We start from the raw sequence: 24,841 nt of genomic DNA, 5'->3' as shown, positions 1-24,841 counted from the left end.
CTGATAGATGCTGAGCCCCCCAATTCCCACTGAATGCAACAGAAGTTGGGGGCAGTTAACACCATGTAGGATTGAGTCCCAAACTTCTGCTCAGTGTCCCGACCTTTAAATTTATCCAGTAGTCATTTTAGCACATTAGTTTATTTTTAGAATTATTTCAACAGGTCATTTCCCCATTCACAACAAGTACATGAGGTATGCTGAAGTTTGCTCTGAGTAAAGCTAGAGTTCCTTTAATTCACCACATCCTCAGAAATGCCAAACATATTGAGATATTTGCATCTTCATTTTAATCACTTTAAAATATTTAAGAGAAATGTCATGGGATATATAGGAAATGGAACACAGTAAGTGTCTTTTTGGTGGTTCAGTAAGATGTTGGAATCTGGTCTTTGCAAAAGATGCACAGAATTAGAGGTGGGCTTAAGCAAAGTGATAACCATGATATGGTAGATTCAGAAGAAGGAGTAAATTCTGCAGCTGTGCACACACATTCTGTATTTTTGGATATTTGTGACATTGAAAGAGGCCCCAAAGCCATGATGCACCTCACTTGAGTGGTTTCTCTCTGGAGAAATCCTACTGAGATAAACAGTGACTAAATTCCAGTAAAGAGCCTGGACCAGGTTTCTGACTCCCATCCGGAAGCAAGTTCCCGAGCTGAGAATAAATCCCACTCTACATTAAAAGAGTTTGCACCAGTGTCACTATATCGACATAGCTTACATTAGTGTGAGTTAGGCTAGGTCTACATTCTAGCTTATGTCCACAGAACTTATGTCGCTCAGGGGTGTGAATAAACCACAGCCCTGAGTGACATAAGTTACACTAACATAAGTGCCAGTGTGTCCTTAGTCTAGTTAATTACAGGAGTATGCAACACCAGGGTCAGACCCATTTTCCACCTGTGCAGTACATTTATATTAGGGGACAGCCAGCTTAGTGACACCCGTGCAAATTTCTCTAATGTAGACAACATCTAACATGTTGTAGCCCTAGACTGCCTGAATACATCTCAGGTAAACAGGTGGAACTTAAAAGGATGCTGGGCTCACATAGGAATTTGCTGACTAGATGCTAGGATTAAGCTGGATAAGGAGAATGTGGCTATTTAAAAAGAATTTGGTTGGCTATAGACTGGCTTTTTTAAAAAGCATTTGGTTGCGGGTGGGGGGGGTGAAAATTAATTTGATAACTGAGTGTTAAGAGCTGCTGTGAAGATCAGCCTGAGGAAGTCATTTGCAGTGCACACAATAAGCTTTATCGGTCCTACAAAAGCAAGGAGCTATGCTGCATATTCTTGAGTGCCATCTACTGGCACTTTAATCTATTACCAATTTAAGTATACACCGATAGAGATCTTGTAATAGTGAGGAGGGGTTTATCCATGCCTTGCTTGGGAGTCCTGAGGAGTTTTTTCCTGCTGCAAGAATCCTCACCCGGTCACACAGCGCACGAGTAGTTTAAAAGGGGGAAAGGTTGGGTGTTAGAGAAATGAAGTAGGCACCACAAAACATATTAGACGGAATGGGCAACCAGATGCTCTAGACCTTAAGCCTGACATGTTCAAAAAATAAACATAACTTCAAGGAAAACCAAATAAGGATATTCAAAAATTATGGGAATGCAAATATAGAAGCTTCCAAAAAGGGAGCACTGGCCAGGTCTGGCACATATAGCTAATACAACAAACAAACCAAAAACACTGGCTAAAATCATATCTTATCTTAAAATCTTGTCTTATTTGACATTCATATCAATTCTTAGTTTGTTTCTAGAAGCATAGAAAGCAAGAGCTCAAGTGGCCTTTCTGTTCCGTTGTTATTGCAAAAGGAATAGGTGTGGCTTGATGCAACACATTGGATCAAGATGAGTGGTAGCACACTTACAACTTTATGACTATAAATACACAGTAACAACTAATCAGAATGACTTCCTGGCCTCAGATGGTTTACATCCATGAAGTGGAGATGCTCATTATATCCTATAACATTTCCCTAAATGTTGAACCTCTGTCTGCTCTCACATCACTTTAATCATATCATGAGAATACAAACCTCTATTAAAATCAGATTACGTGTGGACGGTGTTCTCTTTTTGTTTTTACCTACAAGACAAAGCCATATTCTGTGGCTTATTAGAATTTTAGTTCAGAGGACTAAACTGGGTTGGACTGTTATGTGTACAGAAATTAAGCAGCATACATCAGAAATAGTACCCTTTATGGGAATGTTCCATAGAATTGAATAGAGAAGCATAGCATTGCTATGCAATTTTTAAACCAATTTACAGAGTTCTGCAGCAGGGATATCCTTCTCTATTAAATTCTTCATGTTTTAGATACATTTCTAAATAATTCATTTGGTTATAACTCTATTACATGTGATCTGTTTCGTGAAGAACTGGGAGGTAATAGCATAACATTTGCCTTTCACTTTTTAGTACATGGATAACTACTGTTTGTTTTTCACAATCTTTATATGTTCTACCATTTGGCCAAAGACACAGGGGTAAACTTCTACCCTACGGCTACACTAGGAGCTAGGGGTGTGATTCCCAGCTCACATAGAGATACTCGTGCTAGCTTTCAACTGAGTTAGCATGCTAACCCAACGTGCCAGGGTATTTCTAAAGATCATGCAAGCACACAGGATCTCAGTTTTTAAGGTTTCATCTTTACTCTGAGTTTAAGCACACAAGTTCTGATCCTTCTGTAGACTCCATAAAGGTGGACTTCTGTACCCAGGTTAAACCTCATTGACTTCAGTGTGGATTCTCACTAGCAAAGGAGTCCAGCTACACAGACTTACAGATTGTCTAAAGTCCCTCCTGTCCCAGCAGCTGTGACAGAACCCTGCACTTTTGCTTTCAAGTAAAATTGCTTTCTGAAATCATTTTTCTGACTGGCAAGTTGTACTTGAGTTGAGATGCAGAGGCAGACCACATAACGTGATCTGAAAAATATTTGCCTGAAAATAAAAATCTCACTGTTTTAATCTTTCATCTGTACCAGGGTTTGCTTTTAACAGCTGTCCAAGGATCCCAAAATATCAAATAATCTTGTTCCTTCTTCAAAACAAGCTGCCACAATCAGAATGAATCTCCTGTTAAGATCCAGCTATTTATTTTCAGTTATTTCCTTCTTTTTTTTTTCAGAGCACAAAATAGTTTAATTCTGTCCACCAAGCAATTAATATGTTCTACTAAACAAATCAGAACTGGAGAACCAAATTAACACCCTTCAAGAGTGATATATCAGTGCCTGATTTCACAGAATGCTTTATGACCCTTCCACCTACTCTACTGGATAGATTTTAAACATGAGAAAGCCCTAACATGGCTTGAATATGAACATTTAGACTCCTGGTAAGTATGTAGCACTGATTATATTGTATTTTTTATTAAACCAAGTAGTAACCTCTGTTTTTCAAAGCATTTTGTCTACTTCCTGAAAAACCTAGTAAAAGTTTTTTTATTAAACAATAGATTAATTGATTATTATACAATGCATCTATGGATCTTTTTATTTAACCCAGTCCAGCAGGGGAACTTTTACTATATCGATATTGAGTACATATCAAATGTATTTATAACCCTAAAATAAACCAAATATTCAGCCTCTATTCAATATATAGCATTATCCAATCAAAATTGGAGAGACCAATCATTATTTTTTCCACCAGCCTTTCCTCCAAATTTATTAGCAGTTTTAACAAAAGGGAACATAGAATCAAAATAAATTATTCATCGTTAGGTATGTTCATTTAAGCAATAAAACTGTTCCTTTGTAGCATTTAACAAAATAAATGACTGATTAAACAACGAATCTAAAGATTTAATCAATAGCAAAAACTGGGGGGGGGTTAATGTTTTTGAATTAATATAGTACAGTGTTGCCAACTCGCATAATTTTAGCACAAGTCTCATATTTGATATTTTTGATTAGGCTCCACCTTCAGGAGTTAAGTGATTACGAGAGATGGCTTTCATTTTTAGAAAATAGCTGGTTGCAAAGGGCAGCTTATAACCCTGAGTAGAATAAGAACCCCAAATTGTTTTTGTTTAAAATTTCATTATTTTAAACCAATCTAATGAGCTTTTTAGGCCTGGATCATTATTTTTGACAATGCTGAAATTATACAAATATCCAAAACATCATGATAGTAGCTGGATAAATGGTGCCCAGGTATGCAGTGCTCATGACAGGTGCCAAATTACACAGTAGACAAGTTTTCTGTCAACACAAGATACAAAATGGGCCGCAGCTGTACAAGCGCCTTACAATTGGGAAGGTGTTGTCACTTTAACAATGCTTTCATAGATAAATCAGCCCCAGTTTCAAGTGTAGACGAGTCCCAAATAACTGTGTTTAGATAGATTTGAATCAATGACCTACAAAGTGGAAGGCTCTAAAATCTATTACCAAGCCTCTGAGCCATTCAGTTCCTTGCAACAAAATGTTTTAATAGATTTTAAGTGATTAGTAATAGACAACAATCCATAATATCTAACTGAAAAAGCTGTTTCTCTCTTTAGGTTAGTTTGAAAGTAGTCTGGTGCTAATAATGACCCATTTCTTGCACTAATTAGGTATGTATTTGACATGCAGCTAAATTCATTTGAGAAGGAGCAGAGTTAAATAAACTGAGATTTTCAAAGCGGACATGGGGATTTCACTAAACATTTAATTTAAATAGAAATTGTGTGGCTAAGTATTTGAGTCAGCTTTGAAAATCTCAGTCACAATGATCAAGAGCAGAATTTTAAAGTGAATTCCCCGACAAAAATCTTCATCAAGCTAAAAGAGAAGGTTTTATATACATATTGATAATGTAAGCATTAAAATAACTATTTAAAAGAGCAGCTTAAGTTAACAGCTGAATGCCAAAGGTTGTGATTAAACTTTTAAAAATTCCCATGTTTGGAAGTATGGAGATGCATATGGTGCATATATGCATATGCAGCAACAACCTTCCCATTTACATACAAAAGCCAGGTATTCAGACAACCAAATACAGTATTTGAAAATATAAAAGGCTATTTGTACAAACTCTAAATATTCTATTTTGGAGGCAGTATTTGATAATTTGGGCCATAATTTATACGGCATATCATATCCTCCATTATAAGAAACAAAGGAGGTTCTCCATCAGAGGCCATTTGTAGCTCATAATTTATAAAAAGCTTTAATACTCACAGAGCTACTGCTGACATCATCGCAATCTTTACCAGAATCGCACAACCGAGAAATAAACTTCATACTGAATTCAGACCACAATAGTTTGTCACTCATCTTAGTCCTGGAGATGGGAGATCATGATGTGATACAAATCTATTAAAAATCAAGATTTTACACGTGGAAAAAAATTACTTTGTTAGACAGCTATGGCTTGTTTTATTAGTATCGTTTACTTCTAAGTAGACTGAGAAGTGGAAAAAGAATTGTTTTTTGCTTTTAACATTTCCTTCTCCAGTTAGTACCCATTGTCAATTGCTGTGATCAATAATGTTTTGACACACCGTTTTTAATCTCAGGCAGGGGTTGTTTTACTTTTTTCCATGTTACTTTCTAGTCCGATACCAGTTTTGACAACCACATGTCCAGGTTTTTAGCAAAAGTTATGACCTGACCATTCTAAGCATTGCTTACTTAATACAAAGTTGACATATGGCCACTATTGTGCTTTTAATCGTGTAATTTTGTTTGCGCTGTGTTGTTGCTATCTCATCTCCTAAATTTTCTTCAGGCAATTACTGTCAAAAGCATTTAATTTCTTCTGTTATGTATTAGCTAGTTGCCAACATTCCCTTTCTTATGGTATATGGAGACTTTTTAATGAGGCCGGAGTAATATTATCATAACATGTTTTAGGTATATGCAGCTATGTGCAAAGTTACCGAAAAATATTCTGGTCATTCACTAAAGAGAGGTAAAGAAGCTGTGGAGATAATAAACCTGTTCTTCCCCCCACCCTAAGATGTCACGTAGCCATAGAAAGCATGCTGGGTTGCTTTTCAGCTCTAATATGTTGAATATTTGCCTGTGGTTAATTACACTGCATCTTGGAAAGTGCCACAATCAGACATAGGATTAAACCAGTTGAAAGTGATGTGAGGAAACAGGGGGAAATAACTCAGGTATCCACACAAAGTGCTAAGCCACTAACCAAATGTGGTGTAACATCATATAATTAACCACTTTGGTGCTGTACAGACAGCAAATATCCAGGCAACAGACAACCATATGAGCTAGTGAATATGCATTGTTCATTCTTCTATTTATTCACTTCAATGTAGTAAACAATAGATTTGCCTTTAGCAAGAAGGACTGTAGAAACTCAATAGCCATATTACAATATGTATTTCAGTCCATTGTAATTTAGTCCAGCTATGACAGAACTGCAAATATAGAAAGGTAATGTCACCATAACATAACATGATATTGTGCTCTCATTTCTATTGCACGGTAAACATCTATTTTACATTTTCTCCATTTATAAAATGGAAATATGCCTTCCTTACCTCACAATGCTGTGAGAGTTCAGGTAAATTTTCAGGTAGCTGGTCTCTCCTTTACAGGCATAATCTGTACCCACAAAATTTGCATCCACAAAATGGATTGCAGCCCCAAATCAGCTAGCTAGAAGTATAAGTATCCAGATTTGTTCCCACTGTTCATTTTGCAAACAAAGTCCAAATTTTCAAATTGCACCCACCACAGGCAGACAGGCAGGCCCCCAAACCTACAGAAAATATATCTTTTGATTTGTTAGGTTAGATATTTGAATAGAAAGCAGGAGAGAAATGTAATATATTGCTATATTTCAAAACCTGCCAAGTTTTGTGCTGAAATTTAGGGGGCCATTACTGAACCAAAGCAGGACTCTGGATATTTACAGAAAATAAATGTTACTACTGATTTCTTTCAGAAATGCCAATATTTTTCTTCAAAAATATCCAAAGGAATATTGACGTGTGAATATAGCGAGCATGGGTGGCAGTCAGATGGACACAACAGATATTGACAATATTATAAAAGCAGCAGTTATGCTTGAGCTGGGCAGTTATATGAAACGGTATCAATGTCCGCTAATCAGACAGCTGGGTACCAATTGATAAACCAGTTTATTCATAAAGCAAAATGTATCATTAAAAACAAGCAGCTGTATGACTAGGATGTGATTATATTGGTTGAAGCAAATCCTACAATAAACCTGTTCTCAACGTGTATCAGAATTCAGCTATTCAATAATGGTTCAGTCAGCAACTGTCACTATTTTGCTCAGATATCGTTTGGACAAAATGACAGCCTGAACTAACTGGGACCTGTGAAAATTCACAGCTTGTTAAATGGTGATTAGACAGCTAACTCCATTTCCTGCTTCCACTCCTCTTTTCCCTCTTCTGCTCTCTGATAGCTTCTTTCTGCAGTGGTAGGATTGACTGAGGTAAACTGGTGACAAACAACAGTCCAGGGTAATACGCGGTATACAAGTTTTATTAGCACCCATTTGTGATGGTCTGCAGAACTACACCTGGTCAAACCTTGGGAAAGGTGCAGTTCTGTAGACTAAGGGTTGTCAACCCGTTTTTGTCTGAAATCCAACCCCCACCCCCACAACCTACTATAACAAATCCACGGCCCACCTGTGCCACAGTAACTGGTTTTCTGAATAAAAGAGCCAGGGCCAGTGTTAGGGGTGAGCAATCAGGGCAATTGCGTGGGTTCCTATGAAGCTACATTACTCAGGCTTTGGCTTCAGCCCTGGGCAGCAGGGCTCAGGGTCCCACGCTTCAACCCCATGCGGTGGGGCTTCAGCTTTCTGTCCCAGGTCCCAGAGAGTCTAACGTTGGACCTGCTTGGCGGACCCCCTGAAACCTGCTTGCCAGGGCCGGCTCCAGGCACCAGCGTTCCAAGCAGGTGCTTGGGGCGGCAGTTAGAAAGGGGCGGCAGTTCCTCCGGCCGCAGCGGCAATTCGGCGGCAGCTTCTTCCTTTTGCCATCCACGGCAGCAGTTTTTTCCACTGCTTGGGGCGGCAAAAACTGTAAAGCTGGCCCTGCTGCTTGCAGCCCCCCAGGGGGCCCCAGACCCCTGGTTGAGAAACGCTGCTGTAGACCATCACAAATGGGTTCCAACAAAACTTATAAACCATGTGCTACCTAGTTTTTTATATATATATAATAAAAATGAAAATCAGGCCCTGTTATTTTATTCCAAGAGAAGAAAGCACTGCCTTCGGCCTGGTTTCTACATTTGGATTTCTCACTGGCTAGAATACAAGGGTGTAACTGATTTAAACATTCTGTTTATACTCTGAAACCAAGTTTAAATGTAAATTAAAAACACAACATTTACCATAAATATGACTCTCTTCTACCACTGTCATATTCTTGTCTCCTAACTGAAATACTTGGTCTCATTTTTCTTGCCTCAGTGAGCCACTTTAAGTGATACTTCATTATAAGGAAAGATACCACAAATTTGCTGAAAATAAAGATTTTTTTTCATTAAGGTAAACATTCTAATTTCAAAAAGGGTCTAGAACAGTCATTTAATCACCTTTAACATCATCTGGTTAGTTTGAAAATTAATTTTTCCTCAACTTCCATATCCTATGTCATGAATGCTCTGTTGCAGATTTTCCACTAAAGCTCCAAGAGTACTACTCATAACATGGCTCTTACTAAAAAAACAAGTCTCTACATTACTATTGTTAATATAACCTCAAGAGATAAAAATTATGAAAAAAAAAGTCCATTTTCACTTTTTGAACAGAATCAACCAGAACTTCACCCACAGCTCTATTTTGAGCTACTAAATACAACAATACACATTACTATGGATCTGATCCAAAGCCCACTGAAGTCAACTCGGTCTCCAATAGGCTTTAGAGCAGGTCTCATTGTTCATAGGTTTCAGAGTAGTACAAACTCTGAAAGTAAACTGAAACTGTGGGCCAGACTGGTCAATTCAGTCCTCCCCACCCCAGCAAAAAAAGAAAACTTCAGAGATCCAAGTTGCAAAGCTGACTGTGGGGGAAAGGTAAGGAGAGTTCATGATAATAAACACCCAAACTGACACACAACATGGGAGTGCATTGGACTTAATTCTTTTGCATGGCCCGGTGTAGAAGAGAGGATATTACCAGTCTCTACAACATACTCCATACTTATATATGGCGCTTATATGCCCCCATCATAAGGAGTGCTTCAAAGAGGTCCACAGCTTCATTGCTGCTGTTCCCCGGCATATGATATTCTCTTTTGGGTGTTGGATCATATTAAAGAAGTTCTGTATTAAAATCACAAATGAGTTTGATTCCCCATAGTTTAAATTCCAATTTAGTATTACTAATTAAGAGGTCTCTTGGTTTTTGGTACTGTTTCTCTCCCTCTATGTGTGAAACTTGCAAGCTGCTAATTGTGTTAGTACATTCTAAGACAGAGTCTGTTCTCAAAGCAATTCTTTGTAATAACAACTGCTCACACAGAGAGAGACTCAAAGCAATACTCTGTAACAACAGAAACAGCACCCCGCCCTTTTGTTGTATTCATCTTGCTTTGTTAACAATTGTGATTAAAATAGAGATAGAGGATATGTGGATGGATGCTTGGTGTGGATAATAACTGAATGATCAGGGAGGTGCCAGCCTAAGAATCCAGTGTCCATCGGCTGAAGAAGGCATCAAGTGGAAATAACCAGAGGACCCCCGGAGGGCAGACTGGAATCCACCCAATAGCCTCAAGAATGGGAGAACCAAAGAACAAGATAACATCTAGCAGCACGGAGCCGTCAGGAATGTGCCATCTGCTGATTGATTCAGCAACAGCATGATGAAGCAATTCCCATAAACTGGCATAGGAAGAAATTCCTATAAAAATGGGACTCTAGAAAGTGAGAACTTTGCAGTCTGATTCTGCAAACCAACTTCCAGGAGCATCAGATGTGCATCTGACGAGGCCCTGCTCCCTCCTCATGTCCAGGCCACCTGGCCAGTGGCTTGGCATGAGCAACTCTAAGGCTGGTAATTATAATAACAACCTTGCAGAACCTGTGTGTGTGTGTTTGTATGAATGAATGTGTGAATAAATATGAGATTGAATGGAATGTTATAGCTATAACTAACTGCTTACTATGATTCTTTCTGTATTCACAATAAATGTGGTATTTTACCTTTTCCCCTTTAATAAGATCCTGCTGGTTTTTATTTTATTGGTATAACATGGGGGTGGGGGAAAGAGGAGTTTTCAGACTGCAAAGCGTCATTTTTAATCTCCCTGGATAACTTTTTTTAAAAGAACAGAAAAAGGAACTTGGGTCAAAAGCACTCTCTCATATTCAGGTAGTCAGAAAATTGCTAAGTGGATCCCTTAACACCACTCCAAAAAGCTAATTTATAGAAATCGGGCTGGTTGGCCCTGGAAATGGGGAGACTGCAGAATGTCTGATATGTTATTCTGGGCTATTTCATTACCCTTCAGAACTTTTCAGCTGCAGAGTCCAAGAAGTACACAGATGAATTTGGGCCGGCACAATAAAGAACTAGTCTACACTAGAAGTGCTATAGCAGTGCAACTGAGCCACTGTAGCACATCTGCTGAAGACACTCTGTGCCAACGGGAGAGAGCTCTCCCGTCAGCATAACAAAACCACCTCCACAAGAGATGGCAGCTATGTCAGCCGGAGAAGCTCTCCCGCCGACATAGCACTGTCCACACTGGAGCTTAGGTCAGTGTAACTTACGCCGCTTGAGGCAGTGGGCTTATTCACACCCGAGAGTGACATAAAATATACCAAAATAACCTGTAGTGTAAACAAGTCTGGATTACTGTCAGGAAGATTTCCTGACATGATTGAAGTCATTCCTGAGCTGCTAGAGGAGATGGAAAAGGGTCAGGCCAATAGAAAGAACCGTCACTGGGTTTAGCAGGAACAGCTCAGCCATCATGTTGAACAGCAGAAACAGTCAAATGGCTATTCTAGGGAAACTTAGCAAAAAGAAAGGTTAAAAAAAAGAAAGTGAGAAACTCCATTTATGGGTTTTCTATTTTTTCAGGACATAATAAATATAAAGACTTAGTTATATCAATGAATTAGGACCTGGTTTCCATCAGCGTCTAGAATCCAATTTGAAATCATCATTCCATTTTCCAAGTAATAGATATAAAAGTTTACATAGGAGACAAAGCACCTGAACTTGAATCACATCATCAGTTTTGTGCTGATGAGACATTGGATGGATTTTCTATTACATATCTAAAGAGTGAACATCTGTCTTACCAGAGAGCTTATTCAACCTCAGCCAAAACCCTTCATACTCAGGAATACATGTCATAATTTGAGACTACTGAACTGAAGATACTCTGGAGAGGAGTCATGCCAGCAGCGTATATTTTAACACAGCTGAGATTAGTCTTACATGAAAAGGATTCTTGGAGTTTCTTTTTTTTTTTCTTTTTAACTTCAATTTTTATCCCAAGTTACTTCTCTCCCTTTCCATTTTTAGCAGGTGCTTTAGTACCCATAGTAGCACTAACAGTGGCAACACTATCCTGCAGAACATATTTACAAAAAATTAAACGTAAGATCCATAAATTGGCATGTTGCAGTTTGGTGATTTGATGAATAGCATCAAGAAGAAGGCCATAAACCACCACAGAGTACTGCTAAAGCTAGAGCTACCTGCCAGTTAGCAGCAGCGAATGCCTGAAAAATGCCTAGCTATTCATGGGCTGTATTTCTGTGGCATGCCTGAGATGCAACATGTCCATAAGGCAGGGCCTTCATGGAATGACATTATATTATAAGCCAACTAGCATTTCCAGCAGGGAAATTTCAAATGCAGAGATACATCTTCCAGGGCTAACATGTCCAGGAACAAAATAAACAAATATGGTGGCATCCAAAGTTTGAAAGTAGGGTAGAACATGAAACACTTAACTACTCCCAGCACAGTGTTGGATTGCCCCCTTCTCCCTGTGTTGAAAAGCCCAGTTCTCCAAAGCAGTAGGTCTCATTTCTGGCTATGGTATGGGCTTGAAGTGGTAATTAATTCAGCTAGGCTTTTAAAAATTATTTTCTAAAACACAATGTTTTTTAAAAAAGCATTGTAACCAGCAAGTCAGTAGCACACACACACAATATTAAGTTCCAGGCCTGCAATCCCTTCCTCACATGAGTGGTCTCATTGATTTTAATGAGGCTACTCGTATGAGTAAGCGTTTTCAGACTGGTGTCTTTATTTCATACAGTGCCTTTCGAACAAATTGTACCCTAAAACGTTTTATGGAATTAAACGACACAGAGAGTGGACAGTATATGACATTAATTACAGAAAGCATGTCATAAAGACTGTGTGGTGAATAAATTAAGCCATTCAGTCATAAGGCCAACAACCAAGGGAGAGAGAAATTAAGAGACATAGGCAAGGGGAAAAAAAGATATTTTTTAAGATGAGATTTGAAAAGAGAGTCAATGAGGCAGAGAGATACATTCCTGCAAGAAGATTGCATACCAAGAAAAAACTTTCAGATGTCCAGATAAACCAAGCATGGACAGGTTTGAGTAGATGCATGGTACATGGAGGCTATCCCTACACAAACAGCAATTCTCACATGTCACAAATTATTTACAGGGAGAAGCCTATTGCTTGATTGGTCTACTACAGGTGTGGCCAACCTGAGCCTAAGAAGAAGTCAGAATTTACCAATGTACATTGCAAAAGAGCCATAGTAATATGTCAGCAGCCCACCATCAGCTCCCCCACCCCGCTCCCAGCACCTCCCACCCACCAGCAGCCCCACCGATCAGCACATCCCGCTCCCTCCCCGCACCTCCCGATCAGCTGTTTCATGGTGTGCAGGAGGCTCGCGGAGGGAGACGGGGGAGTGGGGAGGAGTGAGGGCACGGCAGGCTCAGGGGAGGGGGCGGGAAGGGGTGGAGTGGGGGCAGGGCCTGTTGCAGAGACAGGGGTTGAGCAGTGAGCACCCCCTGGCAAACTGGAAAGTTGGCGCCTGTAGCTCCAGCCCCAGAGTCGGTGCCTATACCAGGAGCCGTATATTAACTTCTGAAGAGCCACATGTGGCTCCGGAGCCGCAGGTTGGCCACCCCTAGTCTACAACTTGTAGTATATCTAGTTTTTCAGTTCACTGCTCTATAAAAGTCATTTATACTAGCCCCTAACCAGCAGAGATCAGAGGAACATCCACAAGTCATAAACCAGAGCCCATCCTCACGTTTCTCCAGACAAGGAACATTTGTGTTAGATTCATTACATCCCTATACAGATATTTACACAACTGGAAATCATTACACTTTAAAAACCTGAGCTAAACAGTACGATAAGTGGACAGTATTATTGTGCACACACGCACACACACAAACACACACACACCTACCTCAAAGCGCCGGGGTTCAATTCCCAGCTCTGCAACAAACTTTGTGTGTGACCTTGAGCAATTCACTAAATGTCTCTGTGTCTCAGCTCCCCAGCTGTAAAATGGAGATGTTCGTACTTCTCTATCTTACAGGGTGATGTGACACTGAAAAATGCAGAATGATTGTGAGGCACTTAGATACAACAGTGATGGGGGCTGTCTAAAAACCTATACAGGAATATCTGTCGTAACATGCACCTAATACATTCAAGATGGTAAAAAGAGAATGAAGAGACTAATAACCAAATGCCACAATTTGAGAAAGTCCCAAGACTAGAGTCAGACGACTGCAATGATTATGAGCTGAATCATGCACTTTAAGGATTAAGGAGATTGAAAATTTCTTCTAGATTTAAAGGAATCAGCTCTACTACTATAAAGCACCTTTATACTGGTATAATTGCATCCACACTAGAGGATCACATTGGTTTAACTAGATCTGTTTCTAAACTTGAGAAAACAAAACTGGTACAAAACCTGGGTGCAGACAAGTCCTTAGAAGCGTACACATCTGAGGCAGAACTTTTTGCTGACGCCACAACCTTTTCAGACTGACTCATATTCACATGGTACTTAAGTGAGGACTGATCAGTCACATGAAGGAAAAACACTTGGAGTCTTGGCACCACTTCAACCCTCCCTAAATTTCTGCTCTCATTTTCACTATCTATTTTATTCCCAAGCCTCATGGTTTTTGTTCTCTTTTTGTTCCCTTCTCCCACCTGTGCTTGCCACACTCTTTGATTTCAACTGAATGTGCAGGTGCTCAGATCATCTGAAAACCAGGCCCTCAGCGTCTCAAGTTGATCGTGCAGAAATGGAGGCACACCAAATCAGTGACTACTTTTGAAGATTTGGACCTTAACCTCTTTGTTACTTGAAAAAACCACGCCCCTGACCGACATAACTTTTACCAACAAAAGCACAAGTATGGACAGCGCTATGTTGGTGGGAGACACTCTCCCGCCAACATTGTTACTGCCACTCGTTGTGGGGTGCTTTAATTATGCCAGTGGGAGAGCTCTCTCCCATCGGCATAGGGCGGCTACATGGGAGAATTTACAGCAGCACAGCTGCAGCGGTACAACTGTGACGCTGTAAGGTCTGTAGTGTAGACGTACACTCAATTTCCTCATCTTTAAAATTAAGGTAATCGCTGTCTACCTCAGAGAGGTTTTATGAGGCTGAACTCATTAATGTCTGCAATTATGTTAAGGTCCTCAGATGAAGCTGCTACAGAGGTATTTTTATATAACAAGTTCTTCCTAGATGAAGAAACATAGACAAGACACATGCTACTTCTTGTTGAGACTGACTGTTGAAATGAAATCCTGAAGCTTGCACGGCATATGGAAATGTTATGCCTTCGTAAAACTGACACATTCTTAGAGTGTTCTTTAACTAAGTCATATGGATGCTCTCACTAATTCTTCATTAGCCTGCTGCTTCCTATGCATTAAAGGATGAAAAGGGCTAAAGATTTTCCCATATAGCCTGGGAACCACAAAGTCAGCCCTACTGAACGGAGTTATCGATAGAGTTAGAGTTCTAATTTATGTTGTGTGTTTTAACTAATAAGGCTGCTCCTGCTTTAATTAGTGTTCTAGGGTTAGGAGGTTATTCTTTTAAGTGAAGGAACTGAACTCACCTGCTGAGAGACAATCTAGAGCATTCCAATAAAACAATAATGGCTTCATGCCTCCTCTGTCGCACTTAAATCTATGTTAACTGTTTCCAAAAGCTAAGCAGCCAGGCCTATGCTCTACAGTGATCAATAGCCCCATGGTTAGATATTAGAGTATTGCACTCAGTAGGATAAATGTTCGGTCTTTGGTAGATTTAGTGGTGGGTGAAAATGACAGATGGAACGCAAGTCTTTTGTTCAAAAGCTTTGTTCTCTAGACTTTTTGGTATAAAGAATTTCTCTGTGATATTTCTCTCTCTTTTTAAGAAACAGGAAGCACCAAGCATTATGCTTTGTCCCCCTTAGAAAAGCCACTCTTGTTTGCCCAGGATAATTTATTAACAAAAGGAGTAGGTCAACTTAAAATAAAACAAGGCTCCACTCACTAACATTATTCTGAACCTTCAAAGTTGCCACTGTCTGAATAAAACAACTGAAATATGTGACAAATGACCAAAATATGGATGTGACCCACAGACCTCTTGGTGCCAATAGCAGAGGTTTTAGATCCTCTGTATTGGATATACACCTAATAGTTCACGAGAGGGTGGCATGTGAGGTCTCTACTGAGAAGTAGGAGCCCACTGATCATCAGAATCCTTGTGAAATGCATGTATGGATAATACTGAAGAAGTTAAGTATCTCTACTGAAAATTGCATTCTTAAGGTCTTGGAGTTAAAGCAGGTCACCAGGAGGTGACATGCCTCTGACCGGTTCCTTTCAGGCAGGAGTTAACAAATGCTTATCTCCCTGTCTGATCAGGTATGTGTTTGTCTGCCTCACAACGGAGGCCTATTTTCTGGCTGAGCCAGGTACCAGTGCAAAATCTACACAGGAGAAAATCTCCATAAAGAAACAAAACAGAAGGGGTACGTCCTTTTTATGAATGAAGACAAAGGATGGGACTTGTGTATCTTGGGAGGCAAAGGAACACACTGGATCCTTCCCTGAGGAGGCAAGGTAACAGCATGTTTGTCTTACCAAAGGAGGGTCACAGCCAGCCTGGCTGTAAAATGCTGCAAGGATGAGCAACATTCTACAAGACATGAGAGTATCTTAATTAAGTCTGGGCTCTAGAAAGCATGTTATGATTTTGTTTTACATTTAAATCATTTGTTTCCAATGCTTCTACTTGCTATTACTTGAATCTCTATGCTTTGTTAAATAAACTTAGATATATTTATAGTGAAATCAGTATAAGTGTCATGTGATAAGCAAAGCAGCAATCTAAGATGAAACTCGTAAGCTGGGGTGTACTGTTTCTTTTGGATGCACCAAATCTGTGAATACTGTGAGTGTCCAGTGGATTTGTGGGTTTGGACACTTGAGGGAGATGCTTGGAGGGCCCAGAGGTTAGAATCTACCTATTGTTAATCTGTAGAAAAACAGCAGGGCATCTGTAGGCCTAGAGGGCAGTGCTTGTGTTGCCCATGGCTGGTGGAGTTGGGGGCCTCCCCCTACCCCCCAGCCCATCAGGCACAGACAGGGCTTCCTCATGCTAAGGGCAGGTGGCAGTGATGTGCCTCATAACCCTGAGGACCCCTGGAAAGCATCACAATGGAGCACCTGTGTTTTGTTGCACATCACACCGTAACGCACATAATGGCTTTTAACTATTAAAAACTGTTTTTAATGGTTTGTTTTCTCACTCTGTAGATCAAATAAACCCGTTGTTTAAAAGAAAAACTGGAAAAAGCGAAAATTCCATCATGTGCAACCACCTGAAGCCATGGTCAATAGAAGGGGGTGTGAAATGCACAGAAATATGAAAAGCAGTCAATGTGGAAGAGGTGAGCTAGGGACCCATGGCCTACTGGTTCCCATTACACTGCACTGTTCCCTTTAGATCGCCTCACCTGGCAGTATTGTGGAAAAGGAAGGCTAAACAACGCAAAAGGTGCAACTTAAAGCAAAATCTGGAACACTCAGAAAGTATGCACACTAATTCAAGTTCTGGCCTTAACTTTCCTAACCTTATACTCATGCAGTCCTCACTGAAGGTTTCATGGCTGTATCTCATGGTAGAATTTTACCCCCAAGGCTTTGAAGAATAGACAGGACTTCAGATTCACAGGAAGGGTTCCTACTTACTGCAATGAGAGTGACACTAGTGCTTGAATTAGGTAGGTGGGAGATATAGATGGCTATTTAACTTCCTTACTTCTCACTACTACTATTTGAACACGGGTGGGGAAATATTGGCACATGATATTTTGTAGGAAGTGGCATATATTATCACTCACTTTTCCTTTTATTGGAACAATATATTTATGATTCATTTCCAGGCCAATCTCCAGATATTTTATTTTCAAAGACTACCAATTTTATAAGGTGAACTGTATTACTTTTATTGGGAGGGAGTTTTTAAATTTGTTTTTATGAAACAGTATTAATACACATAGATGTGGAGAGAGGGGATTGACACTTTATAGGTGAGCAGTTTTGCAAGCAGCTTGTATTTTGTAAGATACTCACAGAAGTGGTAGGATATCTGCAGACTGGTGGTAGGTGTCAAAGGCCTTCACAAACATTAATAAATTAACCCTCCATCCTGCTGGGAGGTAGTTGTGATTTCCATTTTATTGATGAGGACTCTGAAGCACAGTGTGGTTAAGCAACTTGCAGAAGGTCACAAGGAAATTGCTAGCAAAGGTAGGTATAGGATCCAGGACTCTTCATTTCCAGTCCTGTACCACACATCCATCCATCCTTTACTGACTGACCCTGACTAGATTATAGTTGGTGTCAGGGTTCCCTCTCCACTCTGAACTCTAGGGTACAGATGTGGGGACCCACATGAAAGACCCCCAAGCTTATTTTTACCAGCTTAGGTTAAAACTTTCCCAAGGTACAAATTTCGCCTTGTCCTTGAACAGTATGCTGCCACCACCAAGTGATTTAGACAAAGAACAGGGAAAGGACCACTCCTGTCCAGATTGGAAGCTGAGGAAAGACAGAAGGAACTCCAAGTGCCCTTTCCCTGTTCTTCGTCTAAATCACTTGGTGGTGGTAGCATACTGTTCAAGGACAAGGCGAAATTTGTACCTTGGGAAAGTTTTAACGTACGCTGGTAAAAATAAGCTTGGGGGTCTTTCATGAGGGTCCCCATATCTGTACCCTAGAGTTCAGAGTGGGGAGGAAACCCTGACATGGTGGCAGAGCAGTGGGATCATTTTGAACCAGAGATCATTTTGAACCAAAAGCACAGACCTGAAGAGGTGTGTTTTTTTTAAGCTGAGAGCAGCTAGAGGGTTTTCTGTCTCTTTATCTGGAGGCAGAGGTGTTAGTTTTTTAACAAAAGGATTTTTCTGTAGGCTGAGAACAGCTATCAGAATCAAAGGTATCAGGTTACAGCACAGCAAACTGGGAATTCACAAGCAGGTTCTTTCTTTCTTTCTTTCTTTCTTTCTTTCTAACTCTTGGGTATAACTAGGTTAAAAACAAAGGGGCTAGGATGACAGAAAGCAATGTCCAACAGAAACTGGAATTTGCCAGAAACAGATCAAGGATGCAAGCCCTCCAACACCTGTAAAGTTAGTAAGTAATCTAGCTAGAAAATGCGTTAGGTTTTCTTTGTTTTGGCTTGTGAAATTCGCTGTGCTGGAGGAAATGTGTATTCCTGTTTGTGTGTCTTTTTGTAACTTAAGGTTTTGCCTAGAGGGATTCTCTATGTTTTGAATCTGACTGCCTGTAAGGTTATCTTCCATTCTGATCTTACAGAGTTGTTCTCTTGTCTTTTTTTTTTTTTTTTTTTTTTTGTTCTTCTAATAAAGCTCTCTTTTTTAAGAATCTGATTGGGTTTTTTGGGTCTTAAAAATCCAAGGCTGGTTTGTGCTCATCTTGCTTATTCTCAAGCCTCCCCAGGAAAGGGGTGTAAGGGCTTGGGGGGGATATTTTGGGGAAATAGGAACTCCAAACGGTCCTTTCCCTGTTTTTTGTCTAAATCACTTGGTGGTGGCAGCATACTGTTCAAGGACAAGGTGAAATTTGTGCCTTGGGAAAGTTTTTAAACTAAGCTAGCAAAAATAAGCTTAGGGGGTCTTTCATGTGGGTCCCCACATCTGTACCCTAGAGTTCAGAGTGGGGAGGGAACCCTGACAGTTGGCAACTGAAGGTTTTAAGAAACAGAATATACAGATATAAGTGCTGTTAAAATTCAGACAGAGCTTTACAGGATGAACCCATCATACAACGGAAGCTTGCATTGCTTGTAACCTATTGGCCAGTTACACCATAGTATTAAACTCCAGAGCATAATGAACCCTTTAAGCCACTGTTGACATAGGTAAGGAAGGTTGGGGACCATAGCAAGCAAAACTGGTAACCTAGAGTGAATTATCTAGCAGATATCCTACCAACCTACACAGAATGTGGTGTAAGCTCTATAAATGCCACTTTGGAAATGTGAAAGCCTCCTAGGCTGGATCAATGGACATGGGAGGTGGGGAGGCACCACATGAAAACAATAAAAGAAGGGGCAATAGGTTCTTAATTCCACAAGCAAATGAGCAGTCTAGCCACAGCAGACGGTGAGTGTGCTCCCTCAGGAAAAGTGGAAGACAGGCTGCATTCCGCAAATAAACATGTTATTAGTATAGATCATGCACTTACTATGATTTATTGGTATCCTATTTGCCACGTGCATATTGTTACATTTTTCAAATTACTTCTTGGGGGGGAAAAGGTGAGAAGAGTGGTTAACAGATTCTATATACATACTTCGTGAATGGGTTTGTAAATTCTCAATCCCATCAATACCTTTTACATGTGCAGATATAAATTCAGATCTCTCACATTTGGGGGAAGAGGAATACCAACTAACCACCACTAATCCAAAATTGACCTAATAGAATTTTGCAGTTTGCCTCCTGTCAAGAAATAAAAATATAAATTATGTTTTTCACAAGCAGGGCCTCAGGAAAGTCCATGGTGTCAGCAGTTTCCTGTTCAAGGTCTGACATATCTCACCACTAGCTCCTTCACAGTGATTGAAATTAAAGAAATCTTTTATTAAATCACTAAAGAGTATGTGGCTCTAGTTTCAGTATGTCTGTCTGAAATAATGCCAGTGTTGTATCCTGCCCATCCACTTTATTATTGGGAGCAAAGTATCCAGTTCTCAAGTTCTGCGCTCTTAACAGTACCACAAGATTGTAACTCAAACTGTTTTTACACACTGGCCTCTCATGACTGAGTCTTAAAGAGAAAGGAATTGTGTTCCTGCCACCACAGTACTCTGGGTTGCATGCTCTAAAGTGAGCCATTAAATAGAACTTTGAATATTTATAGGCATGTGGTATACAAGTCATCAGCAGTGGGCTCTACTTTATTGGGCCATCCATTCACGCAGAGTTTTTAAAGCTTTTTCAGGTGATTCCGAGTTTCCCAATAGCAGGGAAGTAGAAAAATTTACTAATACTGTACCAAGGAAAACATGACGAATTGTGAAGACAATTTAATCAGAGAAGGGTAATGATGTAAAATACAGTTTATGAGCTTTAATTTCAGTAAATGCAAACCTGTCAAAGATCCTAGAGGTAACAGAAAACAGGTGACCAGTTTTCAATGGCAAGAGAAAAAAAAAAAGACAACAAATACAGTTCCAAGGAATTACTTGAAAATCTAAGGAAATTACAAGTCCCTTTAACAAGGCCACACGTGAAGTAATTTGTTCAGTGCACTGACCCCGAAGACAGAGGTTCAGGTTTAAAAGCAAGTATACCAAAGGGCAATGAGGCTCATTTAGGGAGCAAGGATTTCAGCAGTGGAATAGGTTTGGTTCTGAGATAAGGTATCGAAGTGTGTGCAGTGCATCATTACAGTATTTCAAAACCAAAAGGAGGTCAAACAAGCATCTAAGGGATGCCGCATTTGACTCATCAGGAAGAGATGTCATGAGCAACATTTTAAAAATTGCTTTCTAATTTTGGGTGCCTCAGTGGGGAATGTGATCACTCAGCATCTTTGAAAATCATTCCCAAGCTGTCTAAAAACGAGCAGCCAAAATTAGAAAGCACTTGAAAATTTTGGCATACACGTGGCCGTAATTGGAAATTGATGAGAGACAAGCTTAGGGTAAACATTAGGAGGGTTTTATAGCTCAAGCTGATGCAAAACCAATGTGCAATAAGTGAATGATAAAGACTCACTAATCACCGTATTATATAGAGCATATGGGTATATCTCCCGTAAGTCAAAAATGAGAAGACACAAAGGGAGATGGCAAACCTAAGGAAGATGAATATTCTGTGAATGTATCTCTTTTACATTCAAGGCAAATTGAAGAACAATATTATTAAATATTTACTTATCACCTACTAGCTTATTAAACATTGTTGCACCAAATACAGCTGACAATATAGTGTGGGAAGGGATATTCTTTACTAGTAAAATGTCAGGAGTGAGCCTCATAGGTGACAAATGCTGTAAGAAAAAGTGACTCAGCTGTATTACAAGCAGTCAAATACCCAAACATGGGCTGGCATTCCAGAAAATACTTATTTCTCTTGCCTTTTTGTTAATTTCCTTCATCCGGTTCCCAGTGTTGCCTTGTACTGAATGATGCTGAAACATCCCAGAATTTGTATTTATATAGCACCAACACTGTGCAAGCTCTTGCAATGCACTAAGTTCTTGCTCCAACATGAACTAAGTGACAACAGACCGTCAGCTGATCAGAGCTCAAGCAGGCACTTTCCAGACTAGTAGAAAAAAAATGCATTAACTTTTATTCACCACTAAGTGTGGATTTCTACAGACCACCTAAGGGGCAGTTCCCCCATTGTAGCACTGATCAGCTGAGCAGTGCATTGCTGCACCCAGATATTCCACTTTGGAAGGGCAGGTGCTTATGTCAAGTCCGGTGTGCACTGCTGCTGCCCACAGCCAGATCATCAAGCAGCATCAGGATGGATTCTGACCTCTGAAGTTACCGAGACAAGTTTGAATGTCAAAACTTCATTAAAAATACAGAAGTCTGGATAATATATGGCAAAACAAATGATACGTATATAGGGAGGAAAAAGAGTTTTGTATTTATAGCACAAGACAGCAAGTCAGAAGAACTGAATCTGTTACTCATTGGCTGAAATGCAACCTTCCTGCTCTGGGCTAGTCACTTGGGTGGGAAAATTTAGACCCAATTTTGGGTACCTCAGTTTTTGGATGCCTAAACTTGAGGCATCTAGGGCGTGTTTGTCGGAAAGGGTGAGTACTCGCAGCTCCCAGTGAGGTCAACTGGACTTGTGAAAAATCTTGCTTCACATTTTCATAACACTTTTATATGTTCAATGAATCAGGAAAGAACCAGGGTTAGAACCCAGGACCTCCTAGGAGTCTGGGTAACAAACAGGAGGAAAATTTAATCTAGTTGGTATTACTGAAACCAATGGTTATATTGAAATCAATGGTTATAACCTATTTAGGAAAAAAGTTGACAAAAGGGGTGGGGGAGTGGCACTCTATGTCAAAAATGGCATTACCTGTTTCCGAGTCACTGAAAACTCAGAAAAAAGTGATCTTGAATGCTTATAAATCCACATCCTAACAGATAAAACACAATATGGGGTATTAGTTGGTGTCTGCAACAGACCGCCAAATCACACTAGGGAACAGAATGACTGGCTCCTTACATACCTATTGTCATAAATGTAAAGGGAAGGGTAAACCCCTTTAAAATCCCTCCTGGCCAGAGGAAAACTCCTCTCACCTGTAAAGGGTTAAGAAGCTAAAGGTAACCTCGCTGGCACCTGACCAAAATGACCAATGAGGAGACAAGATACTTTCAAAAGCTGGGAGGAGGGAGAGAAACAAAGGGTCTGTGTCTGTCTGTATGCTGCTTTTGCCGGGGATAGAACAGGAATGGAGTCTTAGAACTTTTAGTAAGTAATCTAGCTAGGTATGTGTTAGATTATGATTTCTTTATATGGCTGAGAAAAGAACTGTGCTGAATAGAATGACTATTCCTGTCTGTGTGTCTTTTTTGTAACTTAAGGTTTTGCCTAGAGGGATTCTCTATGTTTTGAATCTAATTACCCTGTAAGGTATCTACCATCCTGATTTTACAGAGGTGATTCCTTTACTTCTATTAAAAGTCTTCTTGTAAGAAAACTGAATGCTTTTTCACTGTTCTCAGATCAAAGGATTTGGGTCTGTGGTCACCTATGCAAATTGGTGAGGATTTTTACCAAACCTTCCCCAGGAAGGGGGGTGCAAGGGTTGGGAGGATTTTGGGGAGAAAGACGTATCCAAACTACATTTCCCAGTAAACCCAGTTAGAGTTTGGTGGTGGCAGTGGAGATCCAGGGTCAAAGGATAAAATTAATTTGTACCTTGGGGAAGTTTTAATCTAAGCTGGTTAACCTAAATTTTCATGCAGGTCCCCACATCTGTACCCTAGAGTTCAGAGTGGGGGAGGAACCTTGACACCTATCTATAATGTGTAGGGGAAAAAAGCTCTATGATCATGGGGAACTTCAATATGAGCGACATATGCTAGAGGTCTCATGCTGCCAGTACTGAAACGTCTTGGAAGTTCTAAATGTTATAGATGACAATTTTTTAACTTGCATCCAACATGGGAGAATTCTATTTTATACCTTGTCTTGACAAATAAAGAGGAACTGATCACAGAAGTAAAAATTAATGGTAGCTTAGGTACAAGTGATCATGACTTGATCACGTTTATAATGAGCAATCAGAAGGAAGTCCAGACCTGTAATATATCCACTTGGTGCTTTTAAAAGGTTACTTTTACAAAACTGAATACAATTATAAGCCAAATCATCTAGGAAGAATTTAATCAGAAAAATGTGAATGATAATTAGGAATTGTTTAAGAACACTTTATTAGAAGCCATAAACCCACAATCGAGGAAGAAGGCTATATTGGTTAAAAACACCCAACCTGGTTTAGAGGAAAAGTGAAGGCGACTATAAAAAATATTAACAAATGTAAGAAAGAGGTGGTGGATAGTAATGAACCTAATCAGAAGCTAGGAATTGCAGAACACTAGTAAGGGAAGCAAAGGGACACAAGGAGAAATCTATAGCCAGCAAAGTTATGGACTATAAGGAGGAGTTTTTAAGTATATTAGGAACGAAAAGAATAACAATGGTATTGGCCCATCACTACATGGATATCGTAGAATCATGTAATAATGCAGAAAAGGCAGAAGCGTTCAATAAATATTTCTGTTCAGTATTTGGGAAAACAGATGATGTGGTCCTATCATAGATAACACTCTTCACATTTTGTTAGTATATCAGGAGGATGTTAAATAGCAGTTACTAAAGTTAGGTATTACTAAAATCAGCAGTTCTGGATAACTTACATCCAAGAGTTTTAAAAGAACTGTCTGAGAAACACGCTGGACCGTTAATGATTATTTTTAATAAGTCTTAATACACTGGAACATTTCAGAAGACTGCAAGAAAGCTAATTTGTCAATATTTTAAAAGGGTAAATGGGATCACCTGAGTAATTATAGACCTGTCAGTCTGTCTTTGATCCGGAGTGAGTGGGTGGAATGGCTGATACAGGACTTGATTAATAGAGAATTAAAGAAGAATGATATAATTAATGCCAATCAACTTGGGTTTATGCAAAATAGAGCCTGACAAAGTAATCTGATATCTCATTTCTTAAATGAGATTAAAAATTTAGTTGATAAAAGGTAATAGTGCTGATATAATGTGCTTAGACTTGTGTAAGGCTTTTGA

Source organism: Caretta caretta, chromosome 2 (genome assembly GCF_965140235.1).
Source record: "Caretta caretta isolate rCarCar2 chromosome 2, rCarCar1.hap1, whole genome shotgun sequence".
Classification (NCBI taxonomy): domain Eukaryota; kingdom Metazoa; phylum Chordata; order Testudines; family Cheloniidae; genus Caretta; species Caretta caretta.
The sequence above is the reverse complement of the archived record's forward strand: the minus strand, read 5'-3'. Positions refer to the sequence as shown.